Source organism: Drosophila ficusphila, unplaced genomic scaffold (genome assembly GCF_018152265.1).
Source record: "Drosophila ficusphila isolate 14025-0441.05 unplaced genomic scaffold, ASM1815226v1 contig_197, whole genome shotgun sequence".
In the NCBI taxonomy this organism is placed as follows: Eukaryota; Metazoa; Arthropoda; class Insecta; order Diptera; family Drosophilidae; genus Drosophila; species Drosophila ficusphila.
This window is the reverse complement of record NW_025064091.1, coordinates 4,320,416-4,344,390: the sequence shown is the minus strand read 5'-3', so window position 1 is coordinate 4,344,390 and position 23,975 is coordinate 4,320,416. Positions and strand designations below refer to the sequence as shown.

The 23,975-nt window shown below is 39.7% G+C and overlaps 1 long non-coding RNA gene across 7 annotated transcripts in view; it reads right to left on the bottom strand.

Annotated features, from left to right (window-relative positions):
* The window catches only part of LOC108097420, a 103,093-nt gene that overhangs the window by 2,203 nt on the left and 76,915 nt on the right, over window positions 1-23,975 (bottom strand). For 6 of the 7 annotated variants that reach the window (XR_001771774.1, XR_001771773.2, XR_001771775.2 and 3 more), the window contains 2 exons: window positions 22,462-22,633; window positions 16,953-16,975 (listed from right to left, as the gene is read on the bottom strand). This is a non-coding gene — a long non-coding RNA (uncharacterized LOC108097420). Of the gene's footprint in view, window positions 1-16,952; window positions 16,976-22,461; window positions 22,634-23,459; window positions 23,548-23,975 lie in introns of those variants that run through there. The other variant, XR_001771778.2, reaches the window with a different exon arrangement.

The window sequence follows — 23,975 nt, the reverse complement described above, 5'->3', positions numbered from 1 at the left end:
TAATGTTTGTTTTGTCACTTTCCACTGAAAGCTATTTTACATGAATTTTAATAGGGGAAAAAACATTTAACATAGTAATTCGAAATCAATAATGCTTATTTTTAAGCTGGTTATTTTTTTAATTTAAAATGTATATATTTCCCCGATTAAAATGTATTTTTAAATGTAAAATGTTTAAAAATAAAATTCGCAAATCAGCAATGCTTAATTTTAATCTCCCTTCTCCATTTTCAATTTAATGACATGTCTTTTTTTTTTTATTAAATTGGGGTTTTTATTTTGGTTGTGGCATCTTCTATTTTTGGTTGCCTACTCGCCCAATTATAATTAAAAGTATGAAAATAAACAAGAAATCAATTATTCTGTGTGTTGCGCACATTTTCTGATTGGCAGGAGGGCTTTTTTTTTTTTTTTTTTGGGGGGGCTTCGTGTGGACTGATTTCAAGTTCAAAACTTCAGGGAAAAGTACCGTTCGAGGAGGGGGGATAAATGGGGGGGGGACTTAAGACCCGATTCCGATTCCATTCCATTCCATTCGTATATTCGGTATTCAGTTGGATGGTTTTACTTGGAGTTGTGCCCCGTGTGTGTTGTTTGTTTTACTTTTGTTTGTGCACAATTTTTTGTAATTTTTCCTTCTTTTTTTTTTTGCTTTTTTTTTTTTGATTTTTTTCTGTTTTTTTTTTTTTTTGTTTCTGCTGTTGGCTCTGTGTCAGCGGTTTTTGCTCGGATAGAAAAAACCTCAAAACAAATTAAATATGCAAATAAAAGAAAAGCTGTGCAATTTTTCGCTTTGTTAAATATTTTCTCAATGGGTTTTCGTTTCGTTCGTTGTTCGTCGGTCGTCGTTTTCTGGCAGTTTTATATTTGGTTTCTCATTTTTATACCCTTGCAGAGCAAAAGGGTATTATAATTTCAGTCAGAAGTTTGCAACGCAGTGAAGGAGACACCTCAGACCCCATAAAGTATATATATTCTTGATCAGCATCACCATCTGAATCGAAATATGTATGTACGTCTGTCCGTCTGTCCGTCGGTCCGTCTGTCCGTCGGTCCGTCTGTCCGTCTGTCCGTCTGTCTGTTTCTATGTAAACTAGTCTCTCAGTTTTAAAGCTATCTTGCTGAAACTTTCCCAAAAGTTGTGTAGCTATTGCACGCAGTATATATGTCGGAACGAGCCGGATCGGCCGACTATATCGGATAGGAGCTATCGTATGGGAGCTATCCCATACGAGAGAATGAAATAAAAAATTCTCACGCCGTTGTTTTTGATCAGATCGACTTGAATTCTTCAAGATGCCGTTTTCTAACTACTATTGAATTTCGGTTTAAATTTGATCAAAATCGGATAACTCTATCATATAGCTGCCATAGGAGAGATCGAAAAATATATATAGAAATAATGGAAATAAATTGATAACATCGTTGTTTTTTATCCTACGAGCATGATTTTTTGAATATCAAGTTTTTTAACAACTCTTATATTGATAAAAAAATTTCATAAAAATCGGACAACTATATCTTATAGCTGCCATAGGAAAGATCGGAAAATCTATATTGAAATAACGGAAATAAAATTATAACATCGTTGTTTTTCATCAGGCAAGTATGGTTTTTGGAATATAGAGTTTTGTTACGATTCTTGAATTACGAATTAAATTTGATCAAAATCGGACAACTATATCATATAGCTCCCATATAGTCGAAAATATGGAAAATAAATAGAAAAATCGTCATAGCTTCGATGTTGTTAGGCCTTATGCATTTTGTTCGACATATTTGAGATCTGCAAGGGTATATAAGCTTCGGCTTGCCGAAGCTAGCTTCCTTTCTTGTTTTTTCTTGTTTTTTTTTTTTTTTTTGGTGGAAGGGGTTAGAAAACGCAGGTTGTTTCTCAGTAAACTCAACTGAGCTCCAGTTGCTCAGCCTGAAAGGATGGAATTTTCGTGGGGCGGAAAACCACCAAACTTGGATTAATACCTCAAAACTTTTGAATGTGAAATCGTAACCATTTACTCAGCGCGACCCACAAAACTTTTGAGTTACGCTTTGTATAAATATGTATGTATGTATGCTGAATGTTGAATGTTTTTGGAGTTCGAGTTGCAAAAGCCACTAAATCCTTGCCGTTGTCCCTCCTGTTCGCGCATTAACATTTTTAGTTGGATTAAAAGGGTATATATATTGTTACGGAATAATTATGGCTTCATTTGCATTCGAAAAAGCCGTTGACTTGTGCGTTAATAATTCGAGGAGGAGCCAACCCGAAATGCAATTAATTTTAAGTGTTTTAAACGAAATTCAATTGAAATGTAAATCCCCGTTCTTTGTGATCCCATTTAGTTGGCATCTCTAACTTGCTGTTTTCATTTAATATTCAGCCTTTCATCACTTTTATAAATAAGGCAATAGAAATTGATTGTTTTTATAAATAACTTAAGTCCGTTCGCATTTTGGGTTTCGGTTTGGGTATTGGTTTTCATCTACAAACTGCCATAGAATTTAACGTTGTCATTTTATTGGCAATTGCGGTTGTAATTGCTATTTGGTGGCACGCCCCATATTCAAACTGAAAACTGAGAACTGAAAACTGAAAACTGAGAGCTGAGAGCTGAAAACTGAAGCTGAACTGAAAACTGAACTGAATTGAACCCGCCAAAAGTCCAGGGACTGTGGACAAAATCCATGGCCAAGCATTGTCTATTGTCAGCTTAAATCGATTTAAACAAATTTAATTGCTTTGGTTTCGGTTTTCGTTCATTTTATGGCGCCCACTTTGCTTTTCTTTGTTTTTATTTTTGTTCCTTATTTCGCTCTTTGTTTTTTATGTTTTTTATGTTTTTATGTTTTCCGCTGTGTTTTTCGGTCTCCTTTTCCCTTTTCTCCCTTTTTTTGTATGCCAATTGGCAATGGCATTTTAAGTGTGTCTATGTAACACAAAAGCTGTTGAACCGTCGAAAGCGGACAGGAATTCAATTTTTTTATTTTGTCGTCACAACAATTTGTTGCTAAATGAAGCGAATTTCTTTTTCCTTTTAATATTTGCTCGGCTTTTTTCCGATCCATTCGCGCTGCAGTAAAACGCTAAAGAAGTAACAAATAAAGCGAATAGCAAATGGTAAATGCTCAATGGCAAAATGTCTATTTTTGGGCCTCTTTTTGGGTATTTTTATAACAAGGTTGTTATAATTTCGGTCACAGGGTCACATTTCCGTATCTATTTACATGCGGGTATTTACGAAAAAAGGTCAACAAGGTCAACAATTGAAGAGTCAAATGGAGCAAATCGAATTTAAAAGAGATTTCCCCAGATATTTATGTTTTGAAACTCAATTAATTGAAATATTTTTATAAACTTTGAAGAGGTAACCTTGTAATATCAGAAAAGTAATATATTTTTTATTTTTAAGGGGTAAAAGGGTATTCGAACTTCGTTCTGGCAAAGCCAACTTCCTTTCTGGCTTGTAATTGCTGTCAGCATGCGATTGTTAATCCAGCTTCTATTCATAAGAGCATGTGGTTCCTTTGGCTCTTTTTTGCCGGAAAAAAAGAAAACAATTTTATATACGTATTAGCTTTTGGTTGCTTCTCGCTTTTTTAGCCACTGATGGCGACGAGGAAAGCAAGTGCACTTCCTCACATGTGTTTTTGTTTTCTTCGGCTTCAGTCGAGCACCATTGGTCTATATGGTTATTTGCCATTTTATAAAGCACTCTTATGGCGGTCACTGTGGGCCACAAACATAAATGCTTGGCCAGAATGGGGATGCTTTTGTACTCCCCAGCATAAAACTTTCATTAGATAGAAAACCATAAGATAAGTAGCTAACAGGTATTTGCTTTTTCTTCAAGTATTATTTGGATTATTCTTTAAGTATGGTGAAAAAAGTGATTTTCTATTTATAGGCTTTCACATTATTTAAGTTAGTTTTATTTACGTTAACTCATTATAACAGTTTTATCGTTTATATACTTTACTTTCCCATTTGTTAGTTTAAAATGTAATATTGCTAATGGAAAAGTACCCCATTTGTCTCATTCGCTTTTCATTCGCTTTTCATTCGCTTTTCATTCGCTTTTCCAACCTCCGAAATACAGCTGTTGTCCTTGTGAAAACCTCCTTTCTTTTGGCCCACCGTGCACTTTAAGCCTATTTGCAAATTACTCTGTGTCGAATTGGCGCCCCAAGTGTTGCTCGGTTACCCGCGCTTCAATGGTCATTGCAATCATTTAACTGAATGGAAAATGGTGGGACGACCGACAAAAAAAAAAAGAAAACAGATTGGACATTGGACATTGGGCATTCCCTTTCCTGTATTTTGTTTTTCAGATGAACGCTTTACTAAAAAGCGTATATGGAGTAAATGGAATAGAAAATGGTAAATGGTAAATGGTAAATATTTGCAAGATTAGAGCTCCAGGGGTGTGCTCTTTTTTAATAGCTTCTTTATGGATCTATAAAAGAAAAGCAGGAGATTATGTTTCTGTACCGATTATGAGAATTCTCAAATACTTTGCATTTCAACGGGAACCAGAAGTACATGACTTTCGATCTTTAAATTGTTTAACAACAATTTTTAAAGCGTGAGTGATTTATATATCTCTTAATTATGGCAACTGAGTGAGCGAGCGAGTGGACATGACAAAACAATCTCGCTCATCAACAATGTACACACACTTTATGGCTTTCGCAGAATGATTTTCGCGCTCTTAACGGCGTAATAAACGTCTCGATGCAATTAAAGCACACAATGTTAACAAATACCTCATTGCGTGGTTATTACGCAGTGGCATTATCGCAGTGGCGGCGAGGAGCTTGCCGCAGTTGCAGCTGGCTGCTTGCTGCTTGCTGCTTGCAGGTGGCAAGTGGCGAGTGGCAGGTGGCAGATGGCAGGTGTTTGGCAGCATTTTCCATATCGAAAATTGGCAAGCTGCATGCGATGGATGAGTTGATAAGTCGCGGTGAGTTGGGCCTGTCAACATGTCGCATGCCAATCACTTTTGCATTCTGCATTCTGCATTTTGCACTCTCCACTCTCCCCATTCGGCGTGAGAACTGGGCTACTGGGTGTAGCACGTCCTTGGGGGCACAAGGATGAAGGATGCGTTCCCCCGAAGGGACAAGATGCCCAGCTGGAGGCAATCATTGCCATATTACAACGGACAACGTATAACGGACAACGGACAACGGACAGCGCACAACGGACAACGGACAACGGACAGCGCACAACGGACAACGGACAACGGACAGCGCACAACGGACAACGGACAACGGACAACGGACGACGGACAACGGACAACGGACAACGGACAACGGACATGTTGCACACACCAGCATGATCGCCATTCCCGATTTTATTTGCCCCAAGAAAAATTCAAGTCCAACTGACATTTGTAGATGGTAGATGGTAAATGGTAGCTGGTAGCTGGAAAAATGGTAACTGGAAAAATGGTAACTGGTAAATGATAACTGGAAGCTGGAGGCCAAGAGCTGCAGGCCAGACTCCTCGACTGGCTATCTCCGGTTGGGTCGTCTAATCAAATATTCAATTTCTTGGCCCCGTTCTCCTCCAGGTTTCTTAACTTCGCCCCGCAGCAACTGCTGTTCCTGCTGCACAGTTTGTTTTTCAATTTCACTCCAAGCTTTTTCGCAGCAGCAACAGCAGCAACAGAAGCAAAAGCAGCAACAGAAACAGCAGTTTCGAGTGGCAGTGGCAACTTTTGCTTTACGTCCGCCACCTGCCATGACCACGCCCCTTTTCAATTTGCTCCTCAACTCCGAAACTCCGAACTCAACGCAACTGCTGAGCCCCAAAAACTGCCCAACTCCTCGGGAACTCCCCTTCATCAGAGCGCCAAACAACAGGCGACAAAACTTTCGCTATCGAGAATGCCAAAAACAAAAAACAAGAAACAAAAAACCAAAAATTAAATATATAAAAAAAAGTAAGAAACAAAAAGGAATAAAGAGGAGTAAAATCGAACTTTCTTGATCAAAGTGTCGACTAAGATGACGCGTGGGTGTTGAGGAGAATTTTTGAGTTGGCAAAACTTCGGTTCAACTTTCCGTTGGTTTTTCCGTCTAGACAAAATTGCCCCATGGAGTTTGCTCGTATCTTAGAAGAACACTAATAAAATAAAAAATAACATAAATTTAACACATTTTCTTCTTACAAAAACCACAAATTGTTTTTATGAAAAACAAACCACTTGAAGTGCGGTGTAAATTGCAATGCAATTTAATAACTGAAATGAATGGAGAATAACAAGCAAACATTTTTTTATAAACACTATTTTTGATTTTAAAACACACAAGGTTGTGCAAAGTGCACAGGCCCTTTTTTAAGTGTAGTGCCTTGTATGACCTAATTGGAATTACGACCAGACATGAAAACTGGGAAAGTGCAGCTCTTGATTGGTGCGATTATGGTTATTTAACCCCGTGGCTGAGCGGTGAAAATTGAGGCTATATACCCAGCCCTATCGTTCCTTTTTGTTTCTGGTAAACCTTCTTTTTTTAAATGGTTCAATAAATAAAATAAACCCTACTTAATATGTTACCTTTAGCCTATTAAGCGACGTGTCATCAAAATGCCCGCCATAATTTAAGCCATAATTCGCCAAGTGCTTTCCGCATTATTTCACCTGTTTATAGTTCGCTTCAAAATAATATCATAATATCAGCATAATTTAGCGAACCGACCCGCAGATCGTTGCTTGAATAATTGATGATGCGGGAACGCGACTCCTGACTCCTGACTCCTGACTCCTGACATCCTTTACCGTTATGAATTTCTATGCCTCAAATCGTTAACGTTGGACGCGTTGGGCTCAATATTGTGCCACTCATTTACGATGCACTTACTCAGAGTCACACACGTCAGGCCACAACAACATAGTCACACCCTCGTACTCACATTACACTCGCACACATATCACACCCACACTCGCACACTCACACATTCATATTCACAAACACACACACACACACTCGTAGGAGATATTACACGCAACTGCGTTGCCATTTTGCGGCCACTTGGCCATTCGCCATTCACCATTCGCCATTCGCCATTTTTGTAATACAATTTAATTTGTTTTGGCCCGACGAGGTATATTCTGCAGTATAGTCGCAGTATTGGGCTTACGTCATGTGGCCGCTGGCACTTTTGACCTCCCAACCTCTGAACCTGCCAACCCCTGAACCTCCCAACCCCTGAACCTCCCAACCTCTGAACCTGCCAACCCCTGAACCTCCCAACCCCTGAACCTGCCAACCCCTGAACCTCGCAACCTCCAAACCCCTGAACCTCCGATCCACACACACATTATGCCATGTGCTCGGTGTGCATAATAATAAAACACGTACATGCAAACGTGGTCATACATACATGAGTACGTTGGTTCGCTGGTTCGTTCGTAGGTACTGAACTGAACTTTGCATCAATCATATCGTATTGGATATATGGACAGTGTAATTTCCAACGAGCCACGTTCCCACCATCGACGTCACCATCACCATCACATTGGACCCATTAGGTGGCATAAAATATATACACACACCACAAACGTACTCGTATGTATATATATTTATGTATATATTCTTTATTTATGAATTCATCGTCAGGAACAACGCCTATTAATGGGTAATTCCAGTAGATCCAGCCCTCGCAGACACATTTTCATTCATTTTCCGACCTCAACCATCCAGCCCCCACCATCCATCCAGCACCATCATTCTCACCCCTCCAATTACGAACCGCTGTGAGATGCCCAATTGTCTGTCCGATAAGTCCTTGGCATTATGTGGACACTCTCGTGAAATATACATTTTGTCGACAGTTGTTAAATCGCATGTCCTGCGACCCGAAAAAGAAAAAAAAAACCAACGAAAAAGAAAAAAAGAAAAATAAAGAGGGAAAGTGCATTTACTAAACCGCTCAAGGCTCATTTTGTGTGTGCTGTCCACATTTATTGTGTATTTACCTTACAAATGTGTCGAATTGAGCCCCATTACCCGCCGAGCGCAATTGCCATTTGCGGCGATCCAAATCGATTGACAAGTGCTTTTGAATTATGACAGTGCGCATAGATAAATTCATCCGGTTGAATTAATAAATACAGAGAGACAGAGAGATAGAGCTGCTGAAAACCCCATGGCAAAGCATACAAAGAACTCGCTTAAAAATTCAAACAGTTTGCAAGGAATGGCAGACCAAGAAAATTAGTGGTGCAGCTGGAGTTTCTAAGCCAGGAAGCTCTGGCCAGTTGTTAATAGGCCAGGCCAAAAGGAGCAGGAGCTGCACCATTTATCTGTGTATCTGCTAATTTCCGTCCGACGGCTTCTTCTTCGTTCTTCGTTCAACTGAAACTGAAACTGAAACTGAAACCGAAACATTGGCAAGACGACGCTGGCCAATTCTAAGCCCCGAAAAAGCACCTTTTATTTTCATTAGGCGGCAAACCAACGAGGTGAAAATGCTGGCGCAGAAAACCAAGAGTGCCAGAGTGCCAAAGTGCCGGCAAAAAGAGAATTTCCATTAGAACTGATTATAGTATAATTCGCAACAAATTTGCAATTAAAAAAGATCAAAAGTAAGAGATTTCATGAAAATGGATAGTCATTCTGCCAACCAGAAAGGCTTTCCACGTGAAATAACCATCTGGATTTTGGCCTCTAGTTGAAGTTAAAATGAAACCAAAGAAAAGGTACAAAAAAAAAACGATGCAGCAGAGAAATTAGGAGGTGGGTTGATCTAGTTTTTGTAACTATAATTACGTGATTTCACTATTTTCCCCACACATAACCAACGCATTTTCCTGGGATAATAAAACTTTAAGCGAACAAAGGAAATGAAATTCCAGGAGAGCCACTTTCAAATGGTTTTTGAGTGTATTAAAGGAGTAAAGGATGTCCCCCCTTCGGCAAACCGATTTGCGGCTGGAAACTTGAGGTGCGGCGTTTTTAACGAGAGTGTTGTCCCCATTACAACCAGACGATGGCTTTTTCCCTTATGAAGAACACCGCACCACCATTCAATTCAATTCAATTGAGCCACGAGCCACGAGCCCACGAGCCCACGAGCCATCCCCTCCAACAGTCGTTTGCGCAAAATTAGGAGAACATTTAACGCTTCGTTGAAGGAGGCGGCTACAGTGGTGGCAGCGTATCCTTATGGATCCTCGTGGCTGGTGACTGGTGGGCGTGGCATCCATTGCCATTGCCCAGTGCCCATTGCCTTTGTCGACGAAAAGCTGAATAAGTAAGAAGCCCAACTACGCACAGCTTATTACTTAGTGTCTGGAATGCCGCTTCTGACCATTGTTGTTTGTCTTAAGCGCGGTAACACCACTTTTCCCCGCTCCATTTCCCCCTTCTTCTTCTTCATCTTCTTCTTCTTCCTTTTTCCTTGCTTTTTTTTTCCTCTTTTTTCCTTTTTTTTTTTGCTTTCCAGCTTGCGAATTTCAAAGGAGCGCCGTCTAGACGCGACAAATGGCTGTCGCAGCTCTCGAAGCTCTATGAACTTCAAAGCTCTGTGGCAGCAAAACTTCGTTCTGTTTGCCAGCACTGCAAGAATTTGCATAGATAAATAATAGAAAAAAAAAACTATTTTAGTTATATATGTAGATTAGTTTTAATTACTTCATGAAAATAGGATATTTAATAAGTGACATACAAACTACCCACTTAATCAACTTGTTTTTATAGTATAATTTATTAAACATTTTCTTTTTTTGGCATTTAGTTAAAGGTTTTCTTTTGCGTGTACGGTGGCAAACGTTGATTGCATGTCCTCAATTTGGATAATCGCATTTCGTGCAGTGTACTGGCAGTTAGGTAGGCCAAAACTGTGAAGCTAAGCTCTAAGCCCCCGACGCAAGCCACTTGTGTCACTTTCCTGCCTTCCCCAACTCACAGCAGTAAAAAATAAGTGCTTAGAAAAAAATGGCAATTTACTTTGGTTTTTACATGGCGACAAGGCACGATTGTCCCCTTTCCTTCCCAACCCCCTTCCCCTTCCCCTCCCCCCTCCTCAACCCCCTCATCATCATCCACATGGCAGGAGACAAAGAAAAAGGCGGGGTGGGGAGAAAAAGTAAGAGCAGAACTAAAATTTTATGCCATAAAAATTATTGTCTCGAGATTTGAGCACACAAAAGGTGGAGGCAGCAGGCAGGCAGCATCGGCAGGAGCAAAGGACCAAAAGAACCTAAAAGGAGTAAAGGAGCAGAGGAGTAAAGGAGCAAAGGAGTAAGGAAGTGAGGATGCGAAGGAGTGGTCCAACCAAAAGGGTTTGCCCCGCCTTTCACGTTCCGCAAAACGAAGTGGCACAAATGCGAGGAGGACGGGCAGGGGAGGTCGGGACTTAACAACTATAAAACGACTTTCAAGAAAATTAAGACGTTCGCTCAGCGAGGAAAGCCATCGCCGAACAGGACAGGAAATGTGCGAGTGCGAGTTCGTCGAGGGAGCCACACAAAACTACAGTGTTGGGTAATAGCCTAAACATCTTAGGGGTTGTCCAGGGATGTTATAAAAAAAAGGTAAAAGTTCGATATGATAATAAACCATTAAATCGCGTTTAGTATAAAACCTATTGTACATTGGTACGTAAATTTATAAGCGATAAATTATCGAAAAGATCGGTTTTTAATTCGATACATGGCTTCTTTTATATTTTTTATCCCAAAAATGTACTAATTACTAAACTGGTGAGCATGACACATTTTTACTACCACATAGTATGTCGTATTAATGCCCCTTACAAAGTTCATTATCTCTTACAACATTGTAGTTTCAAAGACACAATACCGATAGAATGTAAACATTATAAGACAAAATGCAACATTAGAAAAGTGCATTACTTCGATGCATCGACTCGTGTGCGGGGATAAAGACGTTTCCTTTCAGAAAACAACCGGGAAAACTGACAGTTTCTCGGTACAACATTGAATTGGTAGAATGGGGATGGGGGAAAGGGGAAGTGGGGGATGTCAGGACATTGGCCAACATCCCTGTGCATTATTTTCTTTGTACCCTCGGTCCTCGCAACATCTATTGCTCTTTCTGGCGAGGGACAAGTTTGATGGCGAAACAGCAAAAACCACCCACATCCGGTCCCCAGTGTAAGCCGGACCTGAGGGGGTTCTAACCTCCACCCCCCCCAAAAAAAAACTTGCTTATTGAACAGAACGGCACAGAACATACATAGAATAAAACTGAACTGAACAGAACGGAACGGAAGGAGAAAACACCGAAACACACATGTGCAGAAGTGTTGCTATTAGTGGCAAAAAGCAACGGAACGCAAAAGGACCACATGCTCTTATGGGGCACATGCTCTTTGAATGGCAACTACACCCATACACCCAAACACGCAAACACCCATATATCCATACATCCAAACACCCCCATACACAACCATACACACACGAACACATAGATAGATAGATGCACAATCGTATAGCGAGAGCAATTACAAAAAACAAGGAAGAAATGAGACGATGAGGCAACCCTGCTAACCTAAACCTAAGCAGGGCCACACTCAATCGATGCAACATCCTGTTGCGAAAGGCGTGTTGCAAAGCGTGAATGGACAACGTTTCGTTCGCATCGTTCGCATCCTCTAAACAAAATCCATGGTAACTCTAGCCTGAGTCCTGAACTCTCGCCCTCCTTTTGATGTCCTTGTTCTCATGCGCTTTTGCGCTTCCTGCAGTTTTAATTTATTTTCATCCAAACAAAGTTTGATTGTATCAGGTGGATGCCGCCCCCTCCGCCCCGCCCTGCCCCTTCATCTTGGCTTCATTCATTGTTGTTTGCCCTTTCCCTATAATTATAGCCTTTCAGGGGGCATTATATTTATGGTTTGCAGGGAGGCGAACATCTGAAGAGCTCTTTGGTTGCAAAAATTGAATTATTAAAATACCTTTTGATTTGCGAAACTATAAGAGTTGGTAATAAAGGATTGAGTATGTAACGCAAGCTGGTTGCAACCCTGAGAAAGGTGTGACCAGTACCTTATAATACTTTTAATTGCGACTTGTTCTGCGAGGAGGAAACCCTTTCCGCGGAAACCCGGTAAACAAGGGGTATCCTGTAGTCGGTCAAGTAGACCATAACCTTCCTTCCTGTTTTTATTTTCCATTGTTGCAGTCTGTTCCGGCTGTCCTGTCCTGCTCCTTCTGCCACACACTTGACTGAGCATCCCCGTCGCGCAATTTTTATCGAATTTTAATTTTTTTTATTTTTATTTATTTTATACGACTTTTCGATTAAAACAACTTGGCAGGACAACGGGCGTAAGACGATTTTCCCTTGGCCACAATTTAATGGTTTTTAACAGCATTTACGGTAGTGGTGCGCCACTCTCGTTTCACGAACAAATCTTATTTGTATATTTTAATTTCACTTCGTTGAATTTTAAGTGTGTCGAGCTTGTATATTTACGGCCAGGCCAGCATTGTTGGCAAATGGAAACAGATTATAACTGATTAAGGTGGCAAAGTAGCAGGGTGAAATATTAAAAATAAAATAATTATGATCGCCTCTTATTTGCCCGCCTGGAAAATAACATAAATGCTGGCTGGCTGGCTGGATATTAAGGGGCTGTCGACAAATGTAACACTCAAAAGCGTTGCGTTGCCGTTGTCAGTGGCTAAACTCGGTGAGCAGAAATCATGGGGCTTTATATAAGCCAGCTTTGCCAGCCTTGACATAATAATAAAGATTGTGTCGGCGAAGCCTCAATTATGTTATTTCCCACTGTGCAAAATGGTGGGTAAGGGAAAGTCTTCCCCATCTTCTTCCCCCTTTCGCCTCGGAAGCATCTTCATCTGTCCGGAAAACTTGAACGCCAGTCCCTAAGGAAAATGTTATCTCTCAAACCTAGAACCCCTCCCCCTCCCCCTTTAAAAACGGGGTTCGATTTATATTGCTGGTCGCTGCGGGGTTGCGGAATTGCGGAGTTGTGGAATTGGGCTCGGATGCAATTGTAATGGACAAATTCGGTTGGCTTACGTGCTGAACGACGACACAAGCCCACTAAAATTTGAGCCCAAAACGCAACGCAACTCACTTTCCGGGGCAGCAAACACACACGCACACACACGCACACTCATACACACACGAACACACACTATCATAGACACATATGCAGTCAAGTGATGTGTTTTGTGTGCCGACTCTGTTTGCCATCCTTGGAGTGGCTGAGAGTCCTTTCGAGTTGAGCCAGTAGTGGTGGTGTACTTGGGGAAAAAATGCACCCTTTACAGCTTAAAAAGTTAGCCGAACATCGGAGTTATAAACTCTGGAAGTAATATACTACTTGAGGGTACAACTTTTAAGGACCGAAAAGACTTAATTATTAGTTCTCAAAGATTTAGATTGAATCGCACCTTTAATTTAAAAAACTCTAAAAATAAGTATATAATGTTTGAGGAAATATAATAATAATTCAATTTAGAATCCATCACTGCTTATTCCACGGCATTCTAAAGTTTGCATATCTTAAATCATAGATTGTAATGATTGTAAAATACCTCTTAGTCTAGAAAATCGCATATACAAACGTAATAAAAATGTATAAAAAACATTTCTCATTACTCAACACACAAATCAAGACCAACTGTACCTGATTTAGCACCCATTATTTCTGCGAGTGCATCGGCTGTAGAGTAGTCCCCGAACTCAGCCAGTGTGCAATACTTGAAATGCAACAAAATTTATGTGCATATGCATATGGCATTTGGCATATGGCATATTGTAGGCAGGAAGCCCAAATGCAGAAGAAAAACGAGGAGTAAAGGGCGAACAAGAAGAAGAACAAGAAGAACGAGAAGGGGGAAGAAGAAGAAGAATGGGAAGGAGGAACCTTTGTCTGCCATTTTAGAGCCTTAAAATACACCGCATTTTCGCATTTCGCATTTGGACTCTCAGGCTGCCAGGCAAAACTTAACAAATGAGCGCTCGAGAGTCCTGCCAAAACAGGCAAAAGCTGAAAGTTGAGCGCCGCTAAGCTGGCGCCAAAAGTTTCCAGTTTCTCCGTTTCTCTTCTTAGTTTCTCCACTGCTTTCTCCACAGCTTTCTCCGCTGCTCTCCGCTTCTCAATTTCTCGGTGCAGAACAAATGTTGGGGCAACAACTTGCTGCAAACTTGGCGGCGATGCGAAGGAAGCACCCTTGGTTTTTATTTTTTTTTTCTGTTTTTTTTTTTTTTTTTTTGCATTTTTTTTTCTGAATGGGAGACAGAGTTTCGCAAAAGTTCACTAGCACTTCTACTTCTATACGTACTACTACTTCTACTTCCACTACTGCATATTCTTAGTGTGGCCAGGACAAACAAAGTGACTGCAGTTTGTTGTCCTCGTCAGAAGCGAAACTTTTGAAGGCTCTCGCGGGGGCTGATGCATTGTGTGAATCATAGAATACTCGTACTTACTGAGCACAGCGAAACTTTTTAGCCGTGCCCACTGCCACTTAGTATTGGGGTCAGAAAAAAGTCAAGATATGACTGTTATTTACGGAGTGAAATTGTTGGAATCTTCTTGGCGAAATAGGGATCAGTTGGGAATTTTTTTTTATTGAATTGGTCACACTGTTCGAATCGCAGAATTCGTTTGCAAAAATTAAAGGGATTGCATTGTTTAGTTTCATAAAGTATAGTAATAATAATTTCTATACAAAAGTAAGTCTTAATCATAATCTTCCATTTACACTTCTCTCTGTCTTTTTATAAAAATTAACCAAAAAATGTTCGTTTTTTTTTGTAGACTATCTCCCAAAAACATAATAAATATTATGTGGAATGAAAATTCCCTGGCAGCAAATCATAATCTTTGAAAGGTGACCCCTTTCGCATGCCAGGGAAACTTAATTTTAGAAATTCCTTAACGTGCACAAAATAATTTTGTATTGTCAACTTGCACCTTTATGCTGTTATGCTGGCCCCTGGATTTAATTTGCTTTAACCGCTCATCTGAGAGGGGAATGCTGGGGTGCAGAGGTGATATTTACGTTTGTGTTAAGGAGGGTGAAGATTCCTCCTTTCCGTGGAAGACATTTGGGGTTGGGGCACTCACACTCATCCATTCGCACTCAGACAATATAAGTATAAGTGCCTGGCTACACACATAATGTGCCGCATACATACACACAGATACACAACCAGAAAAACTGAATTAGAAGTGCTCATATTTTCCATCACTTTTTTTGTAGCATTCAAACCCATTATAGAACTTGATTATGATGTGGATTTGCCAATAATTCCCTCTAGCTGTGAAAAATAACCCATCCGTTTCGCTCTTTCGCTTTGATAAAGTGTAAAGAGCACGTATCTTTCTTTTTTTTTTTTTTTTGATATTATTCAATCATGTAAATATCTATTTGACCTGCGAATATGAAATTGACATTAAGCTGCTTTCCTTCCTCCTCTTTTTTTTATCTGTGTACGAACGCGACTATGCATATGCATCCCAGTGCCTGCAAAAAGTATGCAAATAGAACGCAATTTGCATGCAAAGTGCCATCAAGAGAGCGACAGAGTGCGAGTGTGTGTGTGTGTTCGAGGTGTGTGTGCGAGTGTGTCTGTGTGTGAGGAGGTGTGTTGGTGTGTGAGAGAGCGAATCTTATTAGCCACGCCAAGAAGGGCCAAGAAGGATGAAGGACGAAGGACGAAGGACTAAGGAGGTGCAACTTGTGTTCATAACGTGGAATTTAAGCCGCGATTCAAGACATTTTGGGCCACAAAAAATAGATACCTTTTTTTTACATTTTTAGTAAAAAAACTAGAAAGAAGTGCCATATATTTAATGATCTCTTCAGATTTAAAAATAAAAATTGTATATTCCTTTTTTAGCACATAAGTCATAAAGCTTCTTTCTAAGCCCCACTATTCACAACTTTGAGTGAATATAAATGCCCGACTTGAATAGATTTCAATTTTTAAATACGACCCACTCTTTCTCTGGCAAAACAATCCACCTTATTTAATTACAAAATAATGCATTTCCTCTCGTTTTCGTTTTTGTTTTCTTCAAGTCGAAGCAATATTTCTGCTTTCCACTTAGTTGGCTATTTGTACAAGTCATTTGCGGTTTTTGTTGTTGCTGTTTGCTGACTGGTAGAATGGTGGAATGGTAGAGTGCCTTCCAAACATATTGGCCCGTTGTTTTGCTTTGCTCGGCCTGCTTTTCTTGAATTGCATGTTCTGATTTCTTACACATTTTAGCCATTAAAATGTGGGGAATTTTCTTTAAAGGAACACTTTTACCGGAATTTCGCTCGAGACTCTTTTTCTTTAACTCTCTGGCAAGCGGAACACAACGCGACAAAAACACTGCTATTTTTTTGTTTTTTTTGCCCATGTATGTGGTGTTTGTGTGGGCGGAAGTTCGCGTGCCTTTGTGTATGTGTCTATGTGTGTGTGTGTGTGTGCGAGGGTGTGTGGAAAAGTTTTACGAGCAAACCGAACTGACATGTTAATTATTTTCCGTGGAACTCCAAAGACGAATAATACGCCTGCAATGTATGAAAGCAAGGAAGTGGGCGGTAATGAGTTAAAAACAAAAAACCTGCTGCCAATGTGGGCCAATTGCGACTGAATAGGGGTTGAAAAAAAAAAACAAAAACAACAAGAACAACAAAGAAATGCATACATATACATACGTATATAGAAAAGTGTGCAGAATGCCATAGAAAATTGGCCCACAAAACATTAACTGAATCGAAAAAGGGGAAAGTATGGCATCTAACGATCCGCAAGCAAAAGTTTTATAACTTCGTTGTTTTCGAAGATAATTGCATATGACTGTAATTGTATTTTGATTTATGCCATTTTAGCACGACTTTCTCACTTTCGCAGTTTCTCAAACTTTAAATAAAGTGTTTATTTGCTGAAATTTGTAGTCTGCAGTTGAGTTTATAATTCAGAATCTTTAACTTTCGGTTTCAACTTACCCATTTAATAAGAACCTGGCAATCTGCAAGAAACATTAAAAGAGATTATCATTAAAAATGTGTGGGAAAGGAAATCTTGTATACATTCTTATATTTTCTGTTTTTATTTGTGTACCCGTCATTCAGGGAGTGTTAAGTATATATATGTAGTGTATAGTGTATAATTTATGAGTTTTAAGTTGTCCCCTCTTCACACAAACGCTTAAATTTGTCACCCAACGAATGGCACCCAACATTTATTTAAGTGTTTTATGTTTTTTTGAAGCCAAAACAAAAATAAAATAAAATCCGCTGTTCTCGGGGGACCTTTTTGGAAGAACCATGGGATTTTCTTTGAAGGAAATACAACTCTTTTTTATATGGAATTGGCGAAAAGATTTCAGAGAGAAAAAAAAAAACGAAAATTGAAATTATGATTATCGCTTTTCGAGGGATTTCACGTGGAGCTGCCAGCGGGGAAATTCTAAACCAGAATACAAATATATATATATGTATATATCCGCCGCACCCTAGGGAGCATAAAAAACCGCTGCTTCTATATATATTCAATGATAAGTTGGGGCGAAGTCCAAACTCCCCAAAGAAAAACACTCCCCTCCAGTGTTTAAAGTTGCTCGGAATTTATAGACATTTTGTTGCTTTTTAAATAAACACTTTTAAGCAGACAAATTAGGAGGATTTCCCCTTTTCAAACGCTGCCCATAACTTATGTTAAAGTCGTTCCCAACGATCTGAGCAATAACTTAGCCGAGATTAAAGCCGCGAGCGTATATTTTCTTTTTTTTTTTTGTTTTTTTTTTTGGGGTACCTGAATTTGTGGGTGTCAATCCAGCAACACGGCGAAATCCATAAAGATTTTGACTCAACCAAATGCCTCGGGAAACAAAATGTGGAATGGGAATGCGAATGCGAATGGTTATAGGTGCAAAAATGATTGGGCGGCGGTGAAGGCGTCGAAGTTTGGGGCGTGGTCGCTGCAGAATCAAACAATAAATCTCTTTTTTTCCAAGCCACGTTACACGCGCACACACATACTAACACACAGCATACACACACACACACACATACAGTAAGCTCATTTAGATTTATGTAGCCCAAAAACTGTTTTGGGAAATCCATTTGTGTGCTGCAAACTTTTCTGCTTACGCATTTTCCTTTTGCCCAAACGCTTTTTAGCCGCTCGGTGTTCGAAATACCGAATATCGAGTACCAGATATGTATATTCGATTTGCACACACAGCCACAAAAATTCTCCCCCTTTGCCGCCTTTAAAAATTGCTAAATTCCATAGCCACCCAATCACTCCTCCCTTCCCCGCCAACAAGGTTTTTTTTTTTAGCTCGACGGTGGAAAAATGTTTCCTGGGCGGACCAAGTTTGGATTGTCAATATCAATATAACTTTTCTAGAAAATTACCATAAATGTTTGATTTGAATAAAATTCCCGCCAATGTATTTTGGCGATGCAACACAATTTGTATCAAGGTATCTTTCACATTTCGAGCACCAGCGTATTGCCTTTCCTTTCCTTTTATTTTTTTTCTTTTTTTTTTTTTTGTGATGTTATTTTATTAAAGAACCTGATCTGATCTGCTGGCACATAAAAAAGTCGATTGAGAAAGTTTTATGCTGCCTTTTAAATGTAAAGTGATTTGCTGTGAAACGAGTAGGCGGACAGAGAGACAAACTGACACGAATGCTCACAATAAATTAATGCGGATTTGAATACGTTTGAGGAATTGGGTTAATCAAATTATAGGCAGAGTGTTCAAATTGGAGGGCTTAAAAACGAATACCCTAAAGAATGCTCGTTTATGAAATTAACATTCTATTTCACTTTTGTGGCTCACAAAGGCTTTGTAATTATTTATAGTTTACTCAGTTTTAAAGTTGCTTTAATCAATTCAATTTTTATATTCATTTACATTTTTTTTTAATTTTAACAATTGTTTAATCATATTTGAAAATACCTTTCTTAAATTTTGAACATGAATCACTAATTCCTTTCCTTTTCTTTTGTTTTTTTGAGTTGACGTGCTCTATTTTATATTTAGTTATGTTAACAGGCTTTCAAAAGTGATTGAGGCCGCAGCCTAGACCCAAAATCGATTGGGTATAAATGGCTAAAAGCCCCAAAAGACCCAAAGGCCAGGAGAGAAGGCTTGGCTGCTTTCGTTTCCTTTGAGCCACGGAGTTGAGCTGCGTTGTTTTCTGGCTGACAGCACAACAATTGCAATCTCCGCACAGGAAACACGCTTCTTGTCCACGCTTCTTGGCAAGCAAAGTCAACGTCACTGGGTGTTGTGCACTCAACCGAGCCACCTGTCTCCATTTCTGCGCCTTTCTGCCACATGGATAACCCAACCTAAGTGTGTGTGTGTGTGTGTGTGTGTGTGTGTGCCGCACAGCGCTGCCTGTTCGTATCCTCAAGATGCACTCGATTTAATTCAGTTTGTTTCCCTCGATAGAAGCCTTAACTCGGCTCTAAGTGCACAAGCTGCGTGACTTTTTATTTCTTATTTTTCATTACCGTCTTCTTTTTGTTTTTTTTGCTCTTTGCTGACAATCTATAAGTAATAATGCGTTTCAAATTATCCAAAAGTAGCACTGAATATAATGAAGCAGGAATTTTAATATTAGCAAAGTTTGTTTGAAATTTCCTGCGACAGGTTGTCGTTTTTTTTTTTTGTTTTGCTTTCTTTCGGGCAATTTCCCCAAAGCCCCCGAAACACAAAAAATTAACAAACAACAAGTAAAAAAAAAAAAAAAAACGAAAAACTGCAAACAATGAGAAAAAGTTGGGGGGACAGTAATGCGAATCGACGTTTGACTTGCGAAACCTTTATGTCATCCTCTACAAAATGGCAGTACGAGTATCTGTTGAATGTCAGAACCAATTTGAGTCTTTTGTATCGCGGCAAACAGATCTCTTTGGATTTTTTTCTTTTTTCTTTTTTTTTTTCGTTGGGGGAGGCCATGCAGCAAGTCAGTCAATGAAGAAATACTTTAAAAAGTCGGGCAGAAGCCAAGGTCTTTATGACTCCAGAGATTTGGGTATAAATGAAGCATTGGTTCCACATCCGCTGCCCAAATCCACTCGCTTCTTCCTCTTCCCCCCTCCCCCAGCAAACACACACACACACACACACACACAAAGAAATAAAATTTGGAAGCCAGGCGGGACAATCAGTTTGTAGCATTTCTAGGCTTATCGGGTTCAAGCGAGAGCCTCCTGCTAAAAAGGGGCACAAACTCGGGGGACATTCAATTTTTTCAGGGGCGTGGCAGGCGGAGGGGGAGGGGAGGGGTATTGGGGATATAGTACACATGGGTGGGGATGTGGGGATCTGGATGTGGATGTGGATGTGAACGGTCAAGACCGGTCTGTGAAACCGTTTTTCAATGGCTTTTCAGGCTTTTGTTATTTCGGGGGACCAACCTCTATTTTTTGTGTTCTGTTATTCTGTTTTTCCTACACCGCAGGAAAAAAACGGTTATGGAAACGAAAATATTGTTAGATTAATCTTAGCTAAGCTTAAGTATGAAGAGTTTACCTATTAGATAAGTACAAAACCTATTTCTCAAAAGTTTAGTTTATAAACTCAATAGTAAATATTTTAAACATCGAAATGTATTTTGTTGACTGTTACTTTTTTTTTGAAACAGCTTACTTTTGATACAAGGTTTTTATATCCTTGTTATAATTTTTATTTTTTTTTTAGTGTAGCTCTGTGTTGTTGGCTTGAAAAGCCCACGGCTGTGCCCCATCTGCGCTGGATTTGTCAGCCAAGAAAAAGCCGTGTTGTTGTTGGTGGTGGTGATGGTGGAAAGTCGTACCCCTTTTCGTTGTACTTTTTAATCGCCGTTTCGGAATTTAATAATTTTAGGTCGCAGGTTGGAGGTTGGAGGTTGGAGGTCCTCGGAGGTCGGAGGTCCTTGGGTCACTTAGGACCTCTCGGCCGGCGGCCCTTGTCGAAACATATTTTCCCCATTTATTTATCCCCCGCTTTCCCCCCTTCCCCTCTCTCTCTTTCTCTCTCTCTTTCTCTCCCTTTCACTCTGTTAACCATTTTTACACCTGTTTGCCATTTGTTTCTGGGCGAGTAAGTGGCAAAAGATGATCTGGCTGGAGCTTTTCCAGCTGGACCTGTTGTCTGCTGTTGGCCTTCATTATTCAGCTTTTGCCCCACCAATTATACTATGTTGCCAAGGCCATGCGGTCTCTTTTTTTTTTTTTTTTTTTTTTTTTCATTTACTTTTGTGGGGCATAAATTCATTATTGCTGATTTGGACTTGGTAAATAAGCTTGTAGAGGGTGGAACGTTGACCCAATGGCAAAAGGTGTTGGCTTTTTCGAGAACAGCACAAACCAAGTTTTATGGTAAATAAATTTGAATATATATTTTTGGTTTTGAGGTAATTGTAACTATTTATGTCTGGAGTAACTAAAAGATATCTGTTTTGCACTTATTAAATTATTTATTTTAAGGTTTTATGACATTTTAAAGCATTGCTTGAAAAACCCACAATAACAATTCCTTTTCCAGACCCATTTTAACCCCATTGTACTCCTTAAGCCATTGTTTAGTTTATTATTGTTTTTGACCTATTATTGTTTTATTATTTCAGGAATAAAATGTCTGCGTCTTTTTCCGGAGTTGCAGTGCTACCATCGCAACAACAAAAACAACAACAATAAAAAGAAGAAGAAGAAGCGGAATAGCGGAGAGGGAACATTGGATTTTCATCCCGCAAATGGAATAGGGATAGGGATTCCATGGGAACGCATCCGTGCCGTGGGCCATGCACCGTTATACTTTTGCAGTTGCAGACACACACGTGCAGTACACACACACACATACACAGTCATTAAGATAAGTTAGTCCCTCGGACAATGGAAGTGGCACGTGCGTGACAAGTAAATTAACAACCAATTCCACTGTTGGCCCCTTTGGGCCACAATTATCTGTCAAGCGAACATAAAAATGCTCAATTACACCAACGCGTTTTCCAATATATATATACATATTTATATATATATATATATATATCACACACTGGCAAACATTGTATGAAATATGAACTTACTATCGCCAAACAATTTATCAAAAAATTTAGTTGAAATTTCTATTGTTTGATAAGCGAAAATGAAAATGAAAACCAAACACGCAACGAGTTAAAAACTTTTTGGCAAAATTGTTCAAAATAAATACAAAACCTCATTTACACGCTTTGAATTCCCATTTCAGTTTATGTTTCTTTTTTTTATCTAAAGGGAGCAATTAAAAAGAGTATTCAATTTAAAACCCATCAAACCTTTTTTCTATTGCTTAGTGCCACTGTATTCTTCTGATTAAATGTTCAATCAATTAAATCTTGCTCAGTAGAAGAAAAAAATAGGAGAAAAGCGATATGGCGATTAAGCGGTTAGAGAAATTGAAAGTTGATTAATTAGCTTATCTTAATTAGTTAAACTAATTATTCGTCGGTAGGAATTCATTGAAACTTACCAGGTTCGTCGTTTGATTGCAAGTTTTGAGTGCCAACGGAACTTTCCTTCGTCCTTTTCACTTTCACTTTCTCTGTATTTTCACTTTCTCCGCTTTATATGTGTGGGATGTTTGGTCTATCTGTGTTTCTGCTCAGTTTGAAGGACCATGACGATTGGCTGACGATGACATGCTGCAAAACGAGAGAAAGTCACGGTTAAAGTCAGCAGTTTGTGACATATCATATAGTAATTGAGTCCAATTAATATTTAATAATTAGCTCGTTAACTAATGAGCTACTTCAATTGAGCTGAAAGCTGAACGTGGAAAGTGGAAAGCTGAAAGTGAAAAGCGCTGTGAAAAAAGGAAGCAAACGACGGCGATCAAGTGTTTAGTGGTCACCTATTAGGCGCCTAATCGAGCGTGCATCGCCTCCCGTATTCCGTATTCCGTATTCCGTACTCCGGATTCCGTATTCCCGTTACCCGTATTCCGTACAACCCGTATAGTAAGTCCCATTCCCCAAAAATCCTGTTGATGGTACGGAAATACATACACCCAGAAAAAGAAATTAAAGTGAACTATACTAAGTATGAAGTACAAAAGATATACTAAGTAGTTTAAGTTCTTAACTTGACTTAAATTGTAAGTAATCTATTTGTACTGAAAGTATATTTCTTATACTCTTGTTCTTCTATCTTTTTAGGTATGGTTTCCTTTTAAGGGCTAGCTTTTTTTCCAGTGCACGAGTCGCCTTATGGCACACGCGAAACAACACGTGATGAGTGACGAGTGGTGGCGAGAGCGGTGGTGCTGCTGATTGACAGGCGCAGCCAATTAAGTGGTGCTGCTACACCCGGGCATCCCAATCCCCCAAATCCCCCAAATCCCCCGAATCCCGAATCCCGATTCCTTCCCCCGATGATGGTTCCCAATTCCCCGGGAAAAACTCTTCAAAATCGCAGCTTCATGCTGATTAGGTTGTGAATGGATACATCTGTGTTTGGGGATACCCTTACCTGCGATTTTCCAGTTGCGTTTCCGCTTGCCACTTTCAAATGAGTGAATGTGTGTGTGTGTGTGTGTGTGTGTGCTTTTGTGTGTGGATAGGTTGTGTTTGGTTGTGTTACTCCTGCCGGACTGACGATGGATTTGTTTCAGCGTGCAAAACGCCGGCAAACAGGAAACATCGAGGGTGAAGGGACGAAACGAGGGTGCTGCTGTTTGCTGCTGCTGCTGCTGCTACTGCTGTTTGCTGCGACAGCTGCAACTGCAACAGCAACTGCGAATGGGAATGGGAATGGGAATGCAACAGAAACTGCATTGTTAGGACGACAGCTGCCGTGGAAACAGAAACAGAAAACAGGCAAATCGCTATAGTGCAACCAAAAACAGCAGCAGTCCCCTCTGCGATTCCCGGATAAAATCAGCAAATTCCAAAATCAACCCCCTTATCAATGCTCAAATAATTCCACCCTGCGGTGCCACTCGATTTTTCGATATGATATTAATTCAATAGAGCACGCGGTTATCGA